Source organism: Monodon monoceros, unplaced genomic scaffold (genome assembly GCF_005190385.1).
Source record: "Monodon monoceros isolate NGI ecotype Baffin Bay Population unplaced genomic scaffold, NGI_Narwhal_1 Super_Scaffold_22, whole genome shotgun sequence".
NCBI classification, from domain to species: Eukaryota; Metazoa; Chordata; class Mammalia; order Artiodactyla; family Monodontidae; genus Monodon; species Monodon monoceros.
This window is the reverse complement of record NW_021703779.1, coordinates 14,561,078-14,580,044: the sequence shown is the minus strand read 5'-3', so window position 1 is coordinate 14,580,044 and position 18,967 is coordinate 14,561,078. Positions and strand designations below refer to the sequence as shown.

Below are 18,967 nucleotides of genomic sequence, written 5' to 3'. Positions count from 1 at the left end.
AATTGCCTACAGAAGTACCTGACAATGTATCTTTTATTGGCTGCCTTCCCATACTTGTCTCACTTCCTCACTTCCCTACTAGCATTGGCTTTACTTCCAAATAAACTACTTGCACTTGAATCCTTGTCTCAGGACTGGCTTCTGGGGGTACCCAAACTAAGACAAATATGTAGTGGGCACCTTTAGTGAATAATGAGCATCTCTTAGAAATCTTGCTAACGAACATACTCCTCTTGAATAGCAAAGCTACCAAGAACTTCAAGAGCCTAAAATTTGGCCCCTCCCTGTCACGTGCAGGGTGCACGTGCAGAGGCGTCCTGAGCAAGCGCAGTGAGGACCATGTTGCTTTGGAACATCCTGCTCACCGGTACAACAGGGATTGGGAAAACCGCACTAGGCAAAGAACTTCCATCAAGATCAGGACTGAAATATGTTACTGTGGGTGATTTAGTTCGAGAAGTCTGATCACCGTATATCATGGAGTCTGGCAAGATGGCTTCTCCCAAGAGCATGCCGCAAGATACACAGATGATGGCACAAATCCTAAAGGATATGGGGATTACAGAATATGAGCCAAGGGTTATAAATCAGAGGTTGGAGTTTGCATTCCGATATGTAACCACAATTCTATACGATGCAAAAATTTATTCCAGTCATGCTAAGAAGGCTACAGTTGACGCACATGATGCGCGACTGGCCATCCAGTGTCGTGCTGCCCAGTCATTTACCTCTCCTCCCCACAAGAGATTTTTTATTAGATATTGCAAGGCAAAGAAATCAAATCCCTTTGCCATTGATGAAGCTATATTCAGGCCCTAGACTGCCACCTGACAGATATTGTTTGACTGCTCCAAATTATAGATTTAAGGAAGTCTTTACCACAAAAAGTACCTACTTCTGCGGGAAGAATAAGTGTTGAGTTCAGTTAAGTGTTGGTTCAGTTACTAGCAGACGAAGTACTCCCCCACTTGGCCCACCAACCCAACAAACCATGTCTGTGTCAACTAAAGGAGGGACTCCAGTCAACCTCAGAGGTTTACAGTACAGATGCCCACTTCAAAATCTCCATCTGTAAAAGCATCAATTCCTGCAACATCAGTAGTTCAGAATGTTCTAATTACTCCTTCATGAAATTAGGTTCAAAATCATTTTCATTACAACTAACATGGTGTCATCACAAATGCTGCCAATGAATCATCAAACGCATTGAAAAGAAAATGTGAAGAAGATTATGACATGACTATGATAATTTGCAATCTAGCTTTGATGCATGTAATATGTATACTTGGTTTTGAATCCATCGCACTGAGATTAAACATGCGTGCTGGCTGTTTCCAAGTTGTGTTTTAAAAAAACAGTATTTAATGAGTCAATATGGTTACCATATTTTTCATCTGAGATGTTGTGTTGGACTTTAATAGGATTAGAAATGGTTTTTCGTCACCCTTTAAGTGTAAAAAATAACTTGTAATTCATCAGTTTGGGGAAAAAAAGAAAAAGAACCTAAAATTTGTGGGGTTTTAAAAATTTTATTTAATTTATATATATGTATTTTTTTGGCTGTGTTGTGTCTTCGTTGCTGCGCACGGGCTTTCTCTAGCTGCGGCATGTGGGGATCTATTCTTCATTGCAGTGCTCAGGCTTCTCATTGAGGTGGCTTCTCTTGTTGTGGAGCACGGGCTCTAGGCGCATGGGCTTCAGTAGTTGTGTCACACGGGCTCAGTAGTTGTGGCTCGCAGGCTCTAGAGCACAGGCTCAGCAGTTGTGGCACACGGGCTTAGCTGCTCCACGGCATGTGGGATCTTCCTGGACCAGGACTCGAACCTGTGTCCCCTGCATTGGCAGGCAGATTCTTAACCACTGCGCCACCAGGGAAGCCCCAAATTTGTGTTTTTTTCAGCCTACAATACGTTTATAATTACTGTCTATAAAACCAGTGTGATTAAAAATAAGCAGTAATATATGCAACTGACTTAGAGTTGATTTGCTCCTCACTGTTTCTGACGGAGAACTCAGGCAATGTTGGCCAACACTCAGTTTATTCTCAGCCTAACAGTATATATTTGTCTGTTTGTCAGCAACTCTTCACCCCTGGAGTTTTTGTTTTTGTGATCCCTTACTCATTTGTTTTCATAAGATACATGAGAAGAAAAGACGAAAGCAAGCTCATTGCACAAAACTGCAGCTTTTTAAGGCGATTACTTATCCTAATGAGAGGGGGTGCTGAGCTCAAGGCTTGAGCACAGTGGTTTTGACAGTGAACAATTTGCATCACGCATTAACGTGGCAATTACAAGCCTTGAGAAATCTAGATACTGGAAATGAAATGGTTCTGGAAATAGCAGCAGCTGACATGGTTACTTAACACCTCTGAGGGGAGAATGTTGGTAACTGTGAGAGACTGCAAAAATTGCCCCAATTCTTTACCCTTCCCTGTCTCAATATTCTCTTTGCGAAGTAACTTTGTAGTGTTCTGCTGTACCTCGGGGCTTTAGGACACCCAGACAGAGACGAACAAGACACAAGCAGAGGCTTGAAAAGAGCTTCCATGATTGGACTGGCTCGCTCCTGCCTTCTGCCAACACCATGAGAACATGCGCAGGATGGCCTGCTGGTAGATAAGAGACGTGTGGAGCACAGCCGGGTAACCTCACTCATTTTAGCCAAGGCCATCATGGACCAGCTGACAGTCAGCTAATCGCCAGATAATGTGAGTGAGCTCAGGCAAGACCAGAGATACTGCTCAGTTGAGCCCAGCTTAAATCACCAACCCTCAGACACATTAAATTTTTAGTTAATATTTTAAGCCACTGAGTTTCACCGTGATTTGTTACACAGCATTTTGATGGAGATAGATAATTAATACAGTAAAGATGGAGACTGAGGAGTATATCCTTTCTTGGGCAATAAACCCCAAAATTCACATAAAATGGGTAAATTCAGCATGTCATCCGAATAGTCATAAATACCTAGGTAAGTGATGGATGGATTCTAAAACACCCAGGTCAGCGGGTGCAAACCGGTGACCCACCATCCATATCCAATCTAGAGATGCGATGCTATGCCATGATGAAACCATGATTTCTTGTCTTCTTTTAAGCCAGCAAGAATAATTGAGTCTATATTAGAGAGCTTACCTCCATTCGTTTAAACTTTAACTGCTATGAATAGGATGTAAAAGCTAAAGCTAAAACCTGGGATCAGGAAAACTTGACTCTGTGTATCACAGGGTTCAGTCAGAGAAACAGAACCATGAGGAGTGACGTAGAGTAGGAATTTATTATAGGGATTTGACCTTGAGCAATTATGGGAAGAAGTGAAACGGTCTCGGTTTGGTTGCTTCTTCTGTGTCTGGTACAGAGCCTGGGATCAGGTAGGCATGAGGTAGGAGAGAATAGGGGCCACTGGAACTGGCAAGGAACAAACTGGAACTTGCATTGCTCTCCAAGCCTCCAGCCGCGATGCTTTGGGTGACGAGCAGGAGAAGCTGGTGCTCTTGCAATGAAGCCACACTGACATCTGACCCAGGATTTGGAGAAGCTGAGGAAAGAGATCCCGCGGTAGCTGAATTGTGAACCTGACTGCTGCTCTGGAAACAAGAGCAGGAGATCCAGGAAAATGTGCACTCACTGTTAACAGGGCCTGACCCATGCTGAGTTTCTGAAAGCGAACATGGCGACTGCGTCACTTCCCCTTTGCAAACCTCCTGCAAATGTCTCCTGTGACCAACTCTAACTAGAAACATACAAGGAAGGGAACTCTGAGAAATGTAGTACCAGCTTTTTAGCCAAGTCGACACATCACAAAGCCACCACATCTTGACACTTATTTGAACAAGTGAAAACTTGGCTGGAAATCAGGAGGCCAGCTATTATAACCTAATTTTCAATTTTTGGATGAAAACTAGAGAGACAAGAGCCATCCAATTCATACTGTGTGTCTCAGGAAGCTTTTGACTGCAAGTGAGTCAAAATGGCTTAAACGTAGGGAGACTTCTTGTCTCACATGAGAAGTTCAAAGGTAGTGTGGTTTCAGAGAAGGCCAATTAATGGCTCAATGATTCCATCAGCATCCTTCCCATCTTCTTGTTCACCATCCTTAGCATGTTGGGTTTGTCCTCAGGTTTGTCTCTTCATGGTCGCAAGGTGTCTGAAGCAGTTACAACCATCACACCCTCACACACTAACATTCAAAAGTGTCTGTTTTTGACTTGTGAGGAAACCTTTCCAAGAAGTCTCCCTAGCAGACCTGTCTTGACATCCCATGGGACGGACTGGCCATATGTCCACCCTAAACCAATCATTGGCAAGGGGAATGGGATTATAAAAAGTTCGCTTCTTAGACTATGATTATCTCCTTGCCACTTTTTCTCTCATTTTGGTTATCTGCTTATGACATATGCTTCAAAGTACAATTATTAGGTCAAAAGGTATGACAGTACTTTTTTATTTTAAAAATGTAAAGCTAAACCAGCCCCGTTATTGTCTTCATTCTTCCTTCCTGAGTTCATCATTGGAGTGTTTCTACACTGAGCCAACCAGCGTCTCAATGGTTTAGCCTCCCGTGAATCATATGGCTGCCCATTACCTGAACCAAACTGGGTTTCTATCAGCAAAGAACAACAGGAAAGACGGGCGGGCAGTGGCTTTTTGTGTGTCTATCCATTCACCCGGCATTTACTTTACACCTGCAACTGTATCAGGGGCACCAGATATGAACGCTCCACAAATAACATACAGGGAAGGGGGAAGAATCTCTTCTTGGCCCAGAGAAATAAAATGTGAGCATCATGTAAGTTCTGGAGGGAAGCTTTAAAATAGGCAAATGAAATGGCCAACAAACCCGTAAAAAAGATGCTCGATATATAATTAGTTATTAGGGAGATGCAAGTCAAAACCACAATGAGGTACCACTTTATATGCACTAGGCTTTCCCAGAAAACAGGGTAAGTAAGTGTTGGTAAGGTTGTGGAGAAACTGAAACCCTCATACAGTATTGATAATATGAAAAATACGGAAACAACCCAAATGTCCATCAATGAAGGACTAGATAAACAAATTGTGGTCTACCAGGTATACAATGGAACATTACTCAGCCATAACAAAGAACGAAGTCCTGATACATGCTACAGTACAGATGAACCTTGAAAACATGGTGTTAAGTGAAAGAAAGGTCGCATACTGTATGATTCCATCTACATGAAATGTCCAGAATAGGCAAATCCACGGAGGCAGAGAGCAGCTTAGTGGTTGCCTGGGGTTGGGGGAGGGGGAATGGGCTATGACTGCTCAATTAAACCCCATTTAAAGTATGGGGTTTCCTTTTGGGGTGACGAGAATGTTTTGTAACTAGATAAAGGTGGTGGTTGGAGAACATTGTGAATGTACTGCCACTGAATTCTTCACTTTAAAATGGTGAATTTTATGTTATGTGAACTTCATGTCAATTTTTTTAAAATCTAAAAAGTAATAGACACATGAGAGAAAATAGCTTTTCCCACCTTATTGTTAAGAATAAAGTGGTTGGGACTGCTAAAGCCACCCTGTGGTCAGGAAGAGACAAGTCTGAGGAATTACAACCTTCTAAAGACGGCAGAGCAAAAAGATGGAAGGAACCTGAGTTGTGGATAGGTTGTCAAGCCACTTAATTGATCTGCCACAAAACCACTCTTGCTTAGGACTTTTTATTTTGTAAGATAATAAATTCCACTATTAAGATGTCCTAGGGGTGGGATATTTGCCAAATGCTTTCATTTTTTTCTCTTTTATTTATATTTGCTGCCTGGAAGCTGGCAGGCTTCTGGAGATTTCCCTGAATGATTCCAGATACTCCCATAATCATTTCCGGCAACTCAGCTTTTGAAAACACTCCTTTTCTATCTACCTGCAGAAACCAGACATGTACCATTCCTGTTGTTATAAAAGTCAAGCCCTGTGAACGTAACCACTTACAGAGCCTAACCATTCCAGCCCTCCCAGAAACAGAGACCAAGGTAGGACAGAACACAGGTGCATCACGTCCAGATCCTATCTGCAGTCCACAGGCCCTTGAGATTCCCCAATCAGGAGGAACCTGACCTTCAACAGAATGGATCTCTCTTTTTAGTCCCAATCTCACGTCAATTAATTTCAGTGTTTCTGTATACGCTGTGGGGGCCTCTTCCCAGGCCCACCACTATACGTGTACATGCATGCACAGGTGCACAGCTCCTCATACCATGCTCCTGGAGAAATGGTTTTTACCTGAAAAATCACTCAGAAATCAAAATGCCACGAATCCCTCAATGTAGTACTACCTCAGCTTCCCCCAGCCCTCCCAAGAAAGCCACCTTGGGTGGAAGTGGAAAAGAGGTAGGAGGCAGCTTTCCACTTCCTGGCTCTGCCCCACACTGGAGCCATGAAGAAGGTGGCGATCCTCTGGGATACTGGAGATACGGCCGTGGGGGGGTCCCATGTCAGCAGTCACATCTGCCATCAGCAGGAGCCATGGCAGGGTCTCTTTTATACTCTCCAAGATGTTTTGTATGAAGAACTCAACTGATGTCTGTTGACTTAAGTTTTGTGTCAGTATCACAGTTGTCACAAATCCCAACCGTGACTTATGTGATGCTGTCTGTACAGCTGACAAAATGCTTCCACGTGCATCATGTTATTTAATTGGGGCTACAGTTCCTTAAGGTGGATCTTCTCGTCTCCACTTTGTGAGAGGAAGCCAAGGAGAAGTTAGGAGAAGTGAATGTCACACAGCCACAGCCTGGAAGTGATCATCAAACCTCCGGCCCAGGACTTCTGATCCCAGATCTCTTGCTCTTTCTCTTTCTGTTCTGTGTTGTGGACATCTGGGGCCCAGGAGCCAGTACTTGGCCCTAGGATCCTCCTCTGGAAGACGTGGGAGCCTCCAGGGACTTCTAACTCCCACCCCACACAGTCCAGCTATCTGATGCTCACTTTCCTAATGTCACTGTTACAGCATCTATTTATAACTGTGCTAAGAAATGCTGCTTTCATGGCCAGGCTCGTGAACTGGGGAGTAAATAATAACCCTGCAGGACTGATGTAGATAGGAACAGAATCTCCTCTAGAAACCCACTAGAAGAACCCATTGTACCTCTACGACCTTTTTTTAAACTTTTCAAGACAGTCTCATTAAAAACTATGAATGCTGGGAGAGGTCAGAAAGGGCTTTTTATGTTTTGGCCTCTCCCCTATCCCTTCCTACTCCAAACCCAGGAAATTCTTGGTAGAATAAGGACTTTGTATTAGTTTCCTATCACTGCTGTAACAAATTCTGACAAATTTGGTGTTTTCAAACAACATAACTTTCTTACATTACACTTCTGGAAATCAGATATCTGGGTACAGCATGGCTCAAGTGAGTCTTCTGCTTAGCGTTTCTCAAAAACAAAATCAAGGTGTTGGCAGGGCTGTATTCCTTTCTGGAGGCTCTGGGGATGAATCTGCTTCCGTGCACATTCAAGGTGTTGGCAGAATCAGTTCCTTGTGACTACAGGGCTGATGTCCTGTTTCCTTGCTGGCTGTCAGCTAGAAGCCTCTCTCAATTTCTTTGGCCGCCTGCATTCCTCATCACGTTGCCCCTTCCACCTGCAAGTCCTTCTCATGCTTCACATCTCTCTGTCCTCCTCTTCTGCATTTAAGAGCTTATGTGACCATACTGGGCCTGTTGGATAATTCCCCTACTTTAAAGTCAGCTGAATAGCAACCATAATTACATCGGCAAAGTCCCCTTTACCATGTAACATAACTACAGGAGTAATACCAGAGGGCTAGGATCCTTGGGGGCAAAATTCTGCTTAGCACAATCCACCCTCTGGTGGTCCCCATGACTCCCATCCATTCCACATGAATCCATTCCTCATGGCCTCCTAGTCCAGATTTCTACTCAGTTTCTCTATGGTATTTAGGCTTTCTCTGTAATTGTCCTTAATCCTTCTGAGCCCCCACCAGCATCCTTTAATATCCGTATTTCTACTAAGAGTCTGTTCAAGGAAATCTAGGCTTTTCTCTATCATGCTGCCATGTCCTAAGTAAGTTACTTCACTTCTCAGGGTTAAACACTTCCTCACCTGCATAATAATTCTAGTTTTAAATTTTAGGAGAGAGAATACTCCACAGAATGACCTTAATCATCTTCTGATGGGCTTTGGATTTCAGCCATTACCAGGCTCCACAAGAAAAATGCCATCAAATGACCCAGTGGTCACATTTTGGCCAGTTCGAAGAAGGGGAGAGCAGTTTGGCCAAGCTGTTTGCCCATCTTGAAACCAGGGCTTTGGGGCTCTGAGATGATCTCTGAGATAGGAGCGCCTGTGTCTTCTACTTCCCAACACTGGACACAATGCCAAGGCCTGACAACCACCAACTGTCAATTTTTAATTTAACAAACACATGTCTAATGCTTACTAGGCACTATTCTAAGTGCTTTATATTTATACTAACATATAGGCACTGGTAACTTACGGATGAGGAAGTGAGGCACAGAGAAGCAAGTAACTTACTTAAGATCACACAGTTATTAAGAGACAGAGCCAGACATGAAAAGATGCTCAACACTGCAAATTGTTAATTAGAGAAATGCAAATCAAAACTACAGTGAGGGCTTCCCTGGTGGCAGAGTGGTTAAGAATCCACCTGCCAATGCAGAGGACTCGGATTCAAGCCCTGGTACAGGAAGATCCCACGTGCCGCGGAGCCACTAACTGAGTGCACCACAACTACTGAGCCTGTGCTCCAGAGCCCACGAGCCACAACTATTGAGCCCAAAGTGCTGCAACTACTGAAGCCTCGCACCTAAAGCCCGTGCTCCACAACAACAGAAGCCACTGCAACGAGAAGCCTGAGCACCGCAATGAAGAGTAGCCCCCGCTCGCCACAACTAGAGAAAGCCCGCGCACAGCAACGAAGACCCAGCGCAGCCATAAATAAATAAACATTTAAAAAAAAAAATAAAACTACAATGAGGTACCACCTCACACCAGTCAGAATGGCCATCATTAAAAAGTCTACAAACAACAAATGCTGGAGAGGGTGTGGAGAAAAGGGAACCCTCTTGCCCTGTTGGTGGGAACGTAAATTGGTGCAGCCACTGTGGTAAACAGTATGGAAGTTCCTCAGAAAACAAAAAATAGAACTACCATACAATCCAGCAATCCCACTCCTGGGCATATATCCAGACAAACTATAATTCAAAAAGATACATGCACCCCTATGTTCATAGCAGCACTATTCACAATAGCCAAGACATGGAAATAACCTAAATGTCCATTGACAGATGAATGGATAAAGAAGATGTGGTATGTACATACAATGGAATACTATTCAGCCATAAAAAGAATGAAATAATGCCATTTGCAGCAACATGGATGGACCTAGAGATTATCATACTAGGTGAAGTAAGTCAGAAAGAGAAATACAAATACCATATGATATCACTTATATGTGGAATCTAAAATATGACACAAATGAACCTATCTATGAAACAGAAACAGACTCACAGACATAGAGGACAGACTTGTGGTTGCCAAGGGGGAGGGGGTTGGGGTTGGGGTTGGAGGAGTGACGGAGTGAGAGGTTGGGGTTAGCAGATGGAAGCTTTTATATACGGAAGGGATAAACAATAAGGGCCTACCATATAGCACAGAGAACTATATTCAGTATCCTATGGTAGGGACTTCCCTGGTGGTGCAGTGGTTAAGAATCCACCTGCCAGTGCAGGGGACACGGGTTCGAGCCCTGGTCCGGGAAGATCCCACATGCCGCGGAGCAACCAAGCCCATGAGCCACAACTACTGAGCCCGTGCACCACAACTACTGAGCCCGTGCTCTAGAGCCCGCGAGCCACAACTACTGAACCTACACGCCACAACTACTGAAGTCCACGTGCCTAGAGCCCATGCTCCACAACAAAAGAGAAGCCACTGCAATGAGAAGCCCACACCCTGAAACGAAGAGTAGCCCCTGCTCACCACAACTAGAGAAAGCCCGCACGCAGCAATGAAGACCCAATGCAGCCAAAAATAAGTAAAATTTTAAAATAAAAGAAAAATTTAAAGAAAATATCCTATGATAAACCATAATGGAAAAGAATATTTTTTTAAAAGAATGTAAATGAATAAATAAAAGAGATGGAGCCAGGATCTGAGTCCAGGCAAACTCCCAATCTCATGCTCTTAGCCAGTGTGCTATGCTGCCAGAATGCCATCCTTCAGGCTCCGCCTCTTCTTATTCATTCTAACAGTGGAATCAGAAGAGGCGACAATAGGAAATTATCCTCCCACCCGATGCCACTGCCTCCAACTGGACCATCAGAGAATTAAGGAAGAGTGGTGCTTGGGGGAAGAATAAAAGGAGGAGGCTGAAACCAGAGTTAGGGAAGGAGGTCGAAAGTGAGGAAGTTGGACATTAATGAGCTCAAAATGTTAAAAGTTTAACCTCTATTTCTCCACGTCTTCTGCCTCACTGCAGCTTGAAGCTGACTTCCAGGGATGCTGAGAAAATTTAGAGTTCGAGAGAAGAGTGAAGAACGGATCAGCTGTGGACTTCACAGAGCCCAGCAGGCTGAACACACAGTGGAGGCCAATTAAAAATACTTGATCAAACTTACGGCTACCAAAGGGAAGGGGAAGGAGGGATAAATTAGAAGTTTGAGAATAACAGATGCACATTACTATATATAAAATAGACAAACAACAAGATCCTACTGTATAGCACAGGGAACTATGTTCAATACCTTGTAATAACCTATAATGGAAAAGAATCTGAAACAGAAAAATATATATATATATACACACACACATATATATATATATCTGAATCACTTTGCTGTACACCTGAAACTAACACAACATTGTAAGTCAACTATACTTCAATTTTTAAAAAAACTTGATCAAATCGTATTTTAAATATTTTTTTCAATTATTGTGTCTATCAGAGGGAGGGAAGTGCTACTTAGAAGCTAAATTCATTATCAGCCATTCTGCCATCAAGGGAAAATTTCTTATTATTGAGAAATAGATCTCTACATTGTTTCTTCCCCTTACAGAGGCTGGCAAGGAAAGAATGAGGAAATACGGAAGTGTGAGAGCTTCTATCGTTCTCCTATGCCGCTAAAGGTGAGGTTGCAAACTGGCCACGCAGGGGCCGAGCTGGCTCGCAGACATGTTTTGTTTGGCCTGCAGAATGTTAGCCTGCACAGTGGGGTTCCACCCCCCAGTGTTTTAAATTGGAAATAGTGGCCAACATATAAAAAAAAAATAGGCAAGAATCCTTTGACAGATGTATTGCAAATAAGTTCTACTGTTCTGCAGTGTGCCAAAACTCTCCTAGTTGTGAATTTTGACAAACAGAAGTTCCTAATTTCAATGAAATCCAATTTAGCAGTCTTTTCCTCTATGGCGACTGCTTTGTATGCCCTGTTTAAAAAAAAAAAACCTCTTTATGAAATTCATGAAGATATTATCCTGTGCTTTCTTCTAGCAGCTTTACTGTTTTACCTTTCACATTTAGATCTAAGACCCATACTGAAATAATTTGGGGGCATGGTAGGCATCCAGGTTCATTTTTTGCCATGTGGATATCCAATTGCTCCAGCGCCATTTATTGAAAACACCATTTCCCCACCACCCCCTACTGGATTATGATGGTGCCTTTATTGTAAATCAAGGGATCATATATGTGTGGATGTTTCTGGCCTCTCTATTCCGTACCATTGCTCTATTTGTCTAACACGTGCAACAATGCCACATTCTCAGTTACTGTGACTTTCTAGTAAGTTTTGAAACCTAGTACTGTAAGTCTTCCAATCTGTTCTTCAAGATAATCTTGACTATTCATTGGGATGGACACTTAACATTGGTGCACGTATGTATGTATCAACGTTAAGCCTCAATGAAAAATAACACAAAAGGGACTTTCTGGGGGTTAAGGGAGATGAGATATTGAGCCTCTCTCAAAGAATCAGAAATCTAGCAACACAGAAGCCTGTATGGCAGTAGTCTAGAGCTGCCTTTCTAGACACGGTGTGCAAGCTCCAATCTGTGACAGGCCCCACCTACCGCTCCCCACCACTGAGGAAGATGGGCCACTGACATCTCTCATCTTACTCTGGACTTGCTTCACACATTTACCTTGCTGCTTGGATCCTGGGCGTATTTGAACAAATGGACTAGTTTAGCAGAGCCTGTTGCCGTAGCTCTGGCCACATGAAGAGGCGTTCCTGTTGATGGTGAGAAGGCTGCATAGCTCTGGATAATTGAGGGAGACGGAAGGATGGCCGAGGGGCTCCTCCAGAGCAGGTTTCTCAATATGCACACTACTGACACTGCGGGCCAGATCATTCTTGGTGGTGGGACTGTCCCGGGCACTGAAGGATGTTCAGCAGTATCCCTGGATCCCACTAGATGCTCTCCCAAGTTGTGACAACCAAAAACGTTTCTAGAAGTTGCCAAATGTTCCCTGGGAGCAGAGGCAGAATCGCACCCAGTTGAGAACTGCTGGCCTAGACCCAGAGCACAAACAGGAAAAAGGAAGGGAGATGTGTAGCGGGTACGGGCCCTGGGTTAGGAACACAGGCAGGACCCCCGCAGTTCCCATCTACCCACCTTCCCTCAACACGCAGAACAAGAGATCTACAAAGAGGGAGAGGAAGACCGACAGAGAAAGAGTGGATGGTGCCACGGGGAGCTGTGAGCAGGACAGCGGCTTCACAAACTCCAAGGGGCATCTTCTGTGTAAAATATAAGAACAATGTCCCCTAGAGTTGTGCAATGTGTGGCCCTAGATATAAACTATTTAAAAAAGCTCCCATCTCTCTAAATAGTCTATAAATTCTGCCCCTTTCCCATTCCGAGTGACTAGGATAAAAACATCAGCTCCTCCACCATTACCTCTGCCTCTCAGAATCTCCAGAAAGATAAAGATGCAGGCTCTCGGCACACGTGGGTTGAGGTTCAAGCCAATTTCATTTGCATTTCAAAGGTCCTGTATCACTATTCTCCGTATCTGTCTTTAATTTGCTTTGTGGTCCCTTTATTTCATTCCCCAAGCATTATCTTTCTTCCCCTTGGCTTTCCTTCAGCCTCATAGCATTGATGAAGTCTAATGCAGGGGTGGAGGCCTGTACCCTGTTCCCCAGTGATGTACCAAGGATGGGAGCGGTCCACGCAGTTACAAGAATAAGGGGTACATTTTCGGTAGAAAATTTAAAAACATTAATAAATTTGACTAAAAGTCAGTCTGCTTTTATTAATCAGCGTGCACCAGCACTTCCAAAATTGTTTAGACATTTGTCAGTGATAAAACACCCCTCCCCCCGCCCCCGATTCTCTTGGTCTATGTTCCAAATGATTACTGTCGTTATTTTTTTAATATACATATTTATAATCATAAGCAACATCAGCAGAGAACATAAATGTTTTACACACACACACACGCACACACACACAAATATTTATGTCCTCTGCTGATGTTGCTTTTGCTTATAATGCTACAGGCTACTCACAGGTGAACCTTGAAAATTTTATGCAGCTTCTGTGCCAATTCCTTTTTCCTATCAAATCTACTAAGAGGATTTCAGGGCAAATAAAGGAAAGTATATCTGGGTTACAATCTTATTCTCAAAGATACTTTTTATTCAGTGTTTGAAAGAAAAATGCAGGGAGGGGAAAACCACTCCAATGCCTGCAAACACTAAAGTTGGCTCTTCCAGAACACCTTATATTTACAAAGCAATATGGCAGGGCTCTCTGAAGTTGCATTTAGCCATTGAGATGCTATACTTGGAGCATTTCCCCTCCAGGCTCAGGGGTTTTTCAAAATTGTTAAATAAACTCAACTGAGAATCCTTATTCAAATGGAATTGGATATTTCAGCTTCATTTCTAAACTCTTCATTTCTGTACTTTGATAAGCCTTCTTGCCAAAGAAAAGGGGGACAGGGGGACCTTGCACCTCTCGGTCACCTCAGAGCCCCTGATATCTCCCCCTGCCCCCAAAGAAAGAGTTGAGGATGGATAAAGTCTCATGTCATCCGGTAGGACTCCTGCCTACCAGGGCTTAGGCCCTTGTGTTCTGGGCTTTGCCCCTTTGTCCAAACACATGCCAGAAATGTAACAAATCAAACTAACAGGCTTGGTTCATGCCAGAAACACTAGTTTACAATCTTCCAGTGAAGCATTTCAGGAGGAGGTTGGGGAAAAAAAATTGGGAGAACACAAACCACTCCTTGAATATCAGTGAAGTGACATCATTCACTGTGCTTAAATCTCAAAGCGGGCTGCAATGGCTGGGTGCTTTATGCCTTCCTGGGACATGCAAGGCCTTCTCTTCTGGCCTTGTGCCTGACTCTGGCCACTTCCTCCCCTCATTCCATCCAGAGGAGACTCTTTTGCAGTTCCCAGAAGGTGGCACGCTCTTTTCCAGCCTTGCCTTAGCACACACAGCTCCCTCTTCCCGGAACACCCTGTTTTTCTGGCTTAACGCTCCCTCTTCTAAGACTTCCATGAAGCCTTCCTGGATTGCCACAGTCTGAATTAGATGCCCCTCCTGTGTGTTCTCAGAGCCACCTGGCTTTGTGCCTTCTGGCGGATGCTGTGTTCACTGCAACTTACTCCTCCTGAGTTCACAGCTAGACTACATGTCCCAGTCACCCTTGCAGTTAACTCCTGTCACATGACCGAGCTCCAGGAAATGAAATATGCATAGAAGTGATGTGTGAAGAGAAATTGTATCCTCTCTACAGTTCTCTGTTTCTTCCACACACTGGCTAAAAGGAGAAAACTCTCTAGCCCTAGAGGAAGACGGAAGCACACATAGCAGGGGTCTGGGTCCCTACATAACCACAAAGAAAAATGGCACAACTATGAACATCCACTCTGGACTATACATTGAATAAGAAACCTTCATTGCGTCAAGCCACTGAACTCTCAGGGCTCTTCGTTATAGATAGCAGTTAGCTGGCACTGACTAATACATCATAGCGCCTACCCCGCACTGCCTTGCAAGTCATCTGGTCTCTGTGAGTTCCTTGAGGGAAGGGACTCTGTCCTATAGGTCTCATCTCGAGCTCTTAACATAGTGTTAGATACAGAGTAGGGCCACAGTAAATATCTGTGGAAGGAAGGTCAGGAGAGGGAACAAACTTATGAATGGACACTGTAGAACAGCAGAAAGTTGGCCCTGGGAACATTTTTACCCTTTGCTCAGAATTAGCTGAGACCCTAGATAAGTCACTTTTGCCTCTCTGCACCAGTGTCCCTGACTGTAAAATGTGGTTAGCAAGATCAGTAGTTCAATTTTAGTGAGCAATCACTGTCCCCTAGAGGGCTTGTTAACAGGAAGATTGCCGGGCTCATTCCCAGGGTTCCTAATTCAGTTGGTCTGGGGTGGGTCCCAAGAATTTGCATTTCGAGTTAAGTTCCCTGATGATGGTCCGGGGACCAGACTTGGGAACCACTTGCCTAGATGATCTCAGATCCCTGGGAACGGTCAGGGCCTGGTGGTCTCCAGTGGTCAAGCTTATAAGCCAAATCATGCATGATTCTTCCAGAGTTAGTTTGGCATTTGGAACTACTAGATTGGAAATATCCTATGTGTGGCCAATTTGCATTCACAGTACGGAATAAAACTCCCACCTGATAGGAGACTGGTGGCTCCTAAAATTACCCAAGTATTAAAGATAAGAAACTGCAACTGGGGTGCCAGGTCACCTGGTGGGAATTTAAAACCAACCCTTCCTGATCCCTCCCCTTCCCTTGCACGCTAGGTAAGGGTATTATGATGGAAACATTTCTGAGCACAAAGAATGCCAAGAAGAGGGCTTCCCCGGTGGCGCAGTGGTTGAGAGTCCGCCTGCCGATGCAGGGCACACGGGTTCGTGCCCCGGTCCGGGAAGATCCCACATGCCGCGGAGAGGCTGGGCCCGTGAGCCATGGCCGCTGAGCCTGCGCGTCCGGAGCCTGTGCTCCGCAACGGGAGAGGCCACAACAGTGAGAGGCCCGCGTACCGCAAAAAAGAATGCCAAGAAGATGAGGCAAAAAACTTGACCCTAGATTAATCCAAGTTCTCAGTTCGGTGGAACTTTAAAATGCACTGTGAGCTGGCCATGATACCCCATGAATGCCGAGTGTCAAGTGTGCACAGATATTTAAGGACCCAGCTCAGATCACCAGGAGGTGAAAATAACCAGATCTCAGACTTTGATTTAACTGGGAAGACCTCCAACTCCTTTTCACGTCACTTGCATTAAATACACGAGACCAAACGCGGACCACAATATACTGACTGACGCTAAGACTCCACCAGAGCCACGCTTCGTTATCAGACATTTATTTTTTCACATAGCACCCCAGTTTCACAGCATGTACATTTTCCAGAGTTGGAGATTCTCAACCTACTATGTTCTCCACAGACTTTCCAACAAGCGTGAAAGAGAGGCAGTAAGGTTAGCTTGAGTCGACAAGTCACAATCCAAATATAGGACACCCTGTATTTATTTATGTTTAAGATCGATATACATACAGTTCCCAATGCTTAGCACATGAATGAGACTCTGGCTGAGTAAAATACTAACACAACTTGTTAGCACATTATCATGAAAAGACAGAAGGCATCAAATATATACTTTGCTGTTCCTCATTTTACTGTTCAATGTAACTGTAGTGAAAAAATATACATTTTTACTTTCGAGGTTAAAATAGACCATCAACTCATTATCTCTCCAGGCCCACAGCTACAAGGAGTAAAATGGCTCTTCCCACCTCTGGCTCACTTGAACATTGGATTTGTGCTGAAGACAAAAAGAATGGCTAAAGGTAAGGGTACACCCCAGCTCCCAGGCTGGCTGCAGCTGAAGCCCTCACACAAGTTACCTTAAAACAAAATAAAACCAACACAACTCAGTTGATCCAGTCTCCATACAAGGCGGTCCCTGCGCCACCTGTCCCATTCCCAGGTCAGGGCTCTCTGAAGGAGCTTTAGGATCCAGTCCTGATGTCTGACATAGTGCTTTAGGACAGAACTGGGACCAGAAGTTTCCCTACCGCAGCCCTCAAACTCCAGTTCTGGCCTGCTTAAGTTCCAGTGTCCTCTGGTCTTCAGAATCATAAACCACTTGCTCCAACCTCCCACAGTCCTGAACTTAGCTTAGAGCAGGGCAGTAGAACCCCCAAAACACAAAAACTAAACACTCCTCAAGTGCTGAGAGCAGAGCAAGACTTCTGTCACTAGAACAAATCCTGTCGATTGAAACGCTGTAATGCCTTTCGGAAAAGGTTCCTTTATCAACCATGTGCGTCAGTAAATGTAGAAAATAACGAGACAAGCCTAAAAGTGACCGTGCAGCTGGGATGTCTCCCCACATTCACAGACTGGCTGTTTCAGGGAACACTTAGTAAGACAACCTCTGAAAGTCTATTTTGGGGAGAACCAGTTGGTATTGCTCTTCATGCCTGCCCCTCTTGGTCTGCTGTTCTTACAGTTGCTCTTGGGAGGGCCACGTAACCAGCTACATTTCTCACTGCAAACAGCAAAGTGGGGAGGCTCCTAGAGTAAGACTCTCATGAACTGCCATCGATGACTAATCTGTGGGCGTTGGTGGGCAGCCTCCCTTAGCCTGGGCTGAAGGGGAAGCAGAATATGCCACTTCAGGACTGCAAAAGCCCACATCCCCCCACCTCTCACTAGGAATTTGAACCACACTGAGGCAAAAATCTGTAACAAAGCACCCATAACTAAAGTGTAAATTCAAGCGATCCTTTGAAATCAGTTTCAAAAGAGCACACTTGAAACAGAGTAAACCAGTCGGAAAGAGAAACCGAAGTTACTAGCATGTTCTCTTTAACTAGAGAAGAAAAAGACCTCTCAACAGAGATTTCATTTTGTTCACATTCATAATGTTCAAACCACAACCTACTGAGCCCTACTTCTCAGCGATATGGGAAGATCTGGGTGCTATGATATCTGTAATTCTTTTTCTTTAATATTTTACAAATCAAATTCCCTTAGTGATATCTTGTCAGGATAGCCTGCGCTGAACAAATGTTTTCAGCTCTAAGGTGTTATAATGAAACTGAGATCTTTCCAACTACTACATTTGCAAATGGCTGTCTTAATTTCAAGGAAAACATCCATTCCAGATTATTTTCTTATTGATATTCTAAGAGCACATCTATCATTACCATGGTTGTGAGCTCATCTAAGAAATGGACAAATATCATTTAGAAACAGACTAGAATCAAGTCACATGAAGAGAAGAATGTTTCACGATAGTTCAGACGCTACTAGGAAATCAAAGAAAAATCCATGTTTTTGATTACTCACCCTAAACTGTACTGAAACTGAACATTTGCAACCCAAGTAACCCAAGATATATTGAAGAAAACTATAACTTACTACATATTGAGTTCATTTCAATCACAGTAGTCTATTTTAAAAACAAACTCCCATAAGGAATACAGGAATGGAATCTATTCAAAGCAACAGCTGTCAAAAGTTCTGCCAAGAAACTCAGGGTAATTTACTGCATCATGAAAGATGAGGTGTTCTGAAGAACAAATACTTCAATCATATTCTTTCTCTTCAGAGTTTAGTTTTTGCTTCAATCCAAGAGAATTATCTAGATCTAAAGCTCACTGAGACCTGTTTTCATATTAAGACTGATAAATTAAGTAAATAAAATTCAACATGGTACATAGAAAAAAACCCTTCTAATCTATTTTTAGTAATGCTAGTGGCGAGAGGACTCAACTGAGAATCCATAAAATCCCAACTCTGCCACCAGCTCCCTCCTTCTATGGATTCTTGGACTAGGAACTGTGGTTTCTTAGGGCCTTGGTCTCCCCACAAGCAAATGCAGGATATGGGAAGGGGTCCTCTCATCTCTGACATCTTACTGTGCAATGAGAAGAAAATGGGCACAGCTCCCAGCTAAGCTGCCTCCTTCTCCTAACCAGACCC

The 18,967-nt window shown here is 43.8% G+C and overlaps 1 pseudogene; it reads left to right on the top strand.

The window, feature by feature from the left end:
* The first annotated feature begins 477 nt into the window (after positions 1-477).
* LOC114906446 lies at positions 478-1,295 on the top strand (annotated as a pseudogene).
* Positions 1,296-18,967: the final 17,672 nt, after the last annotated feature.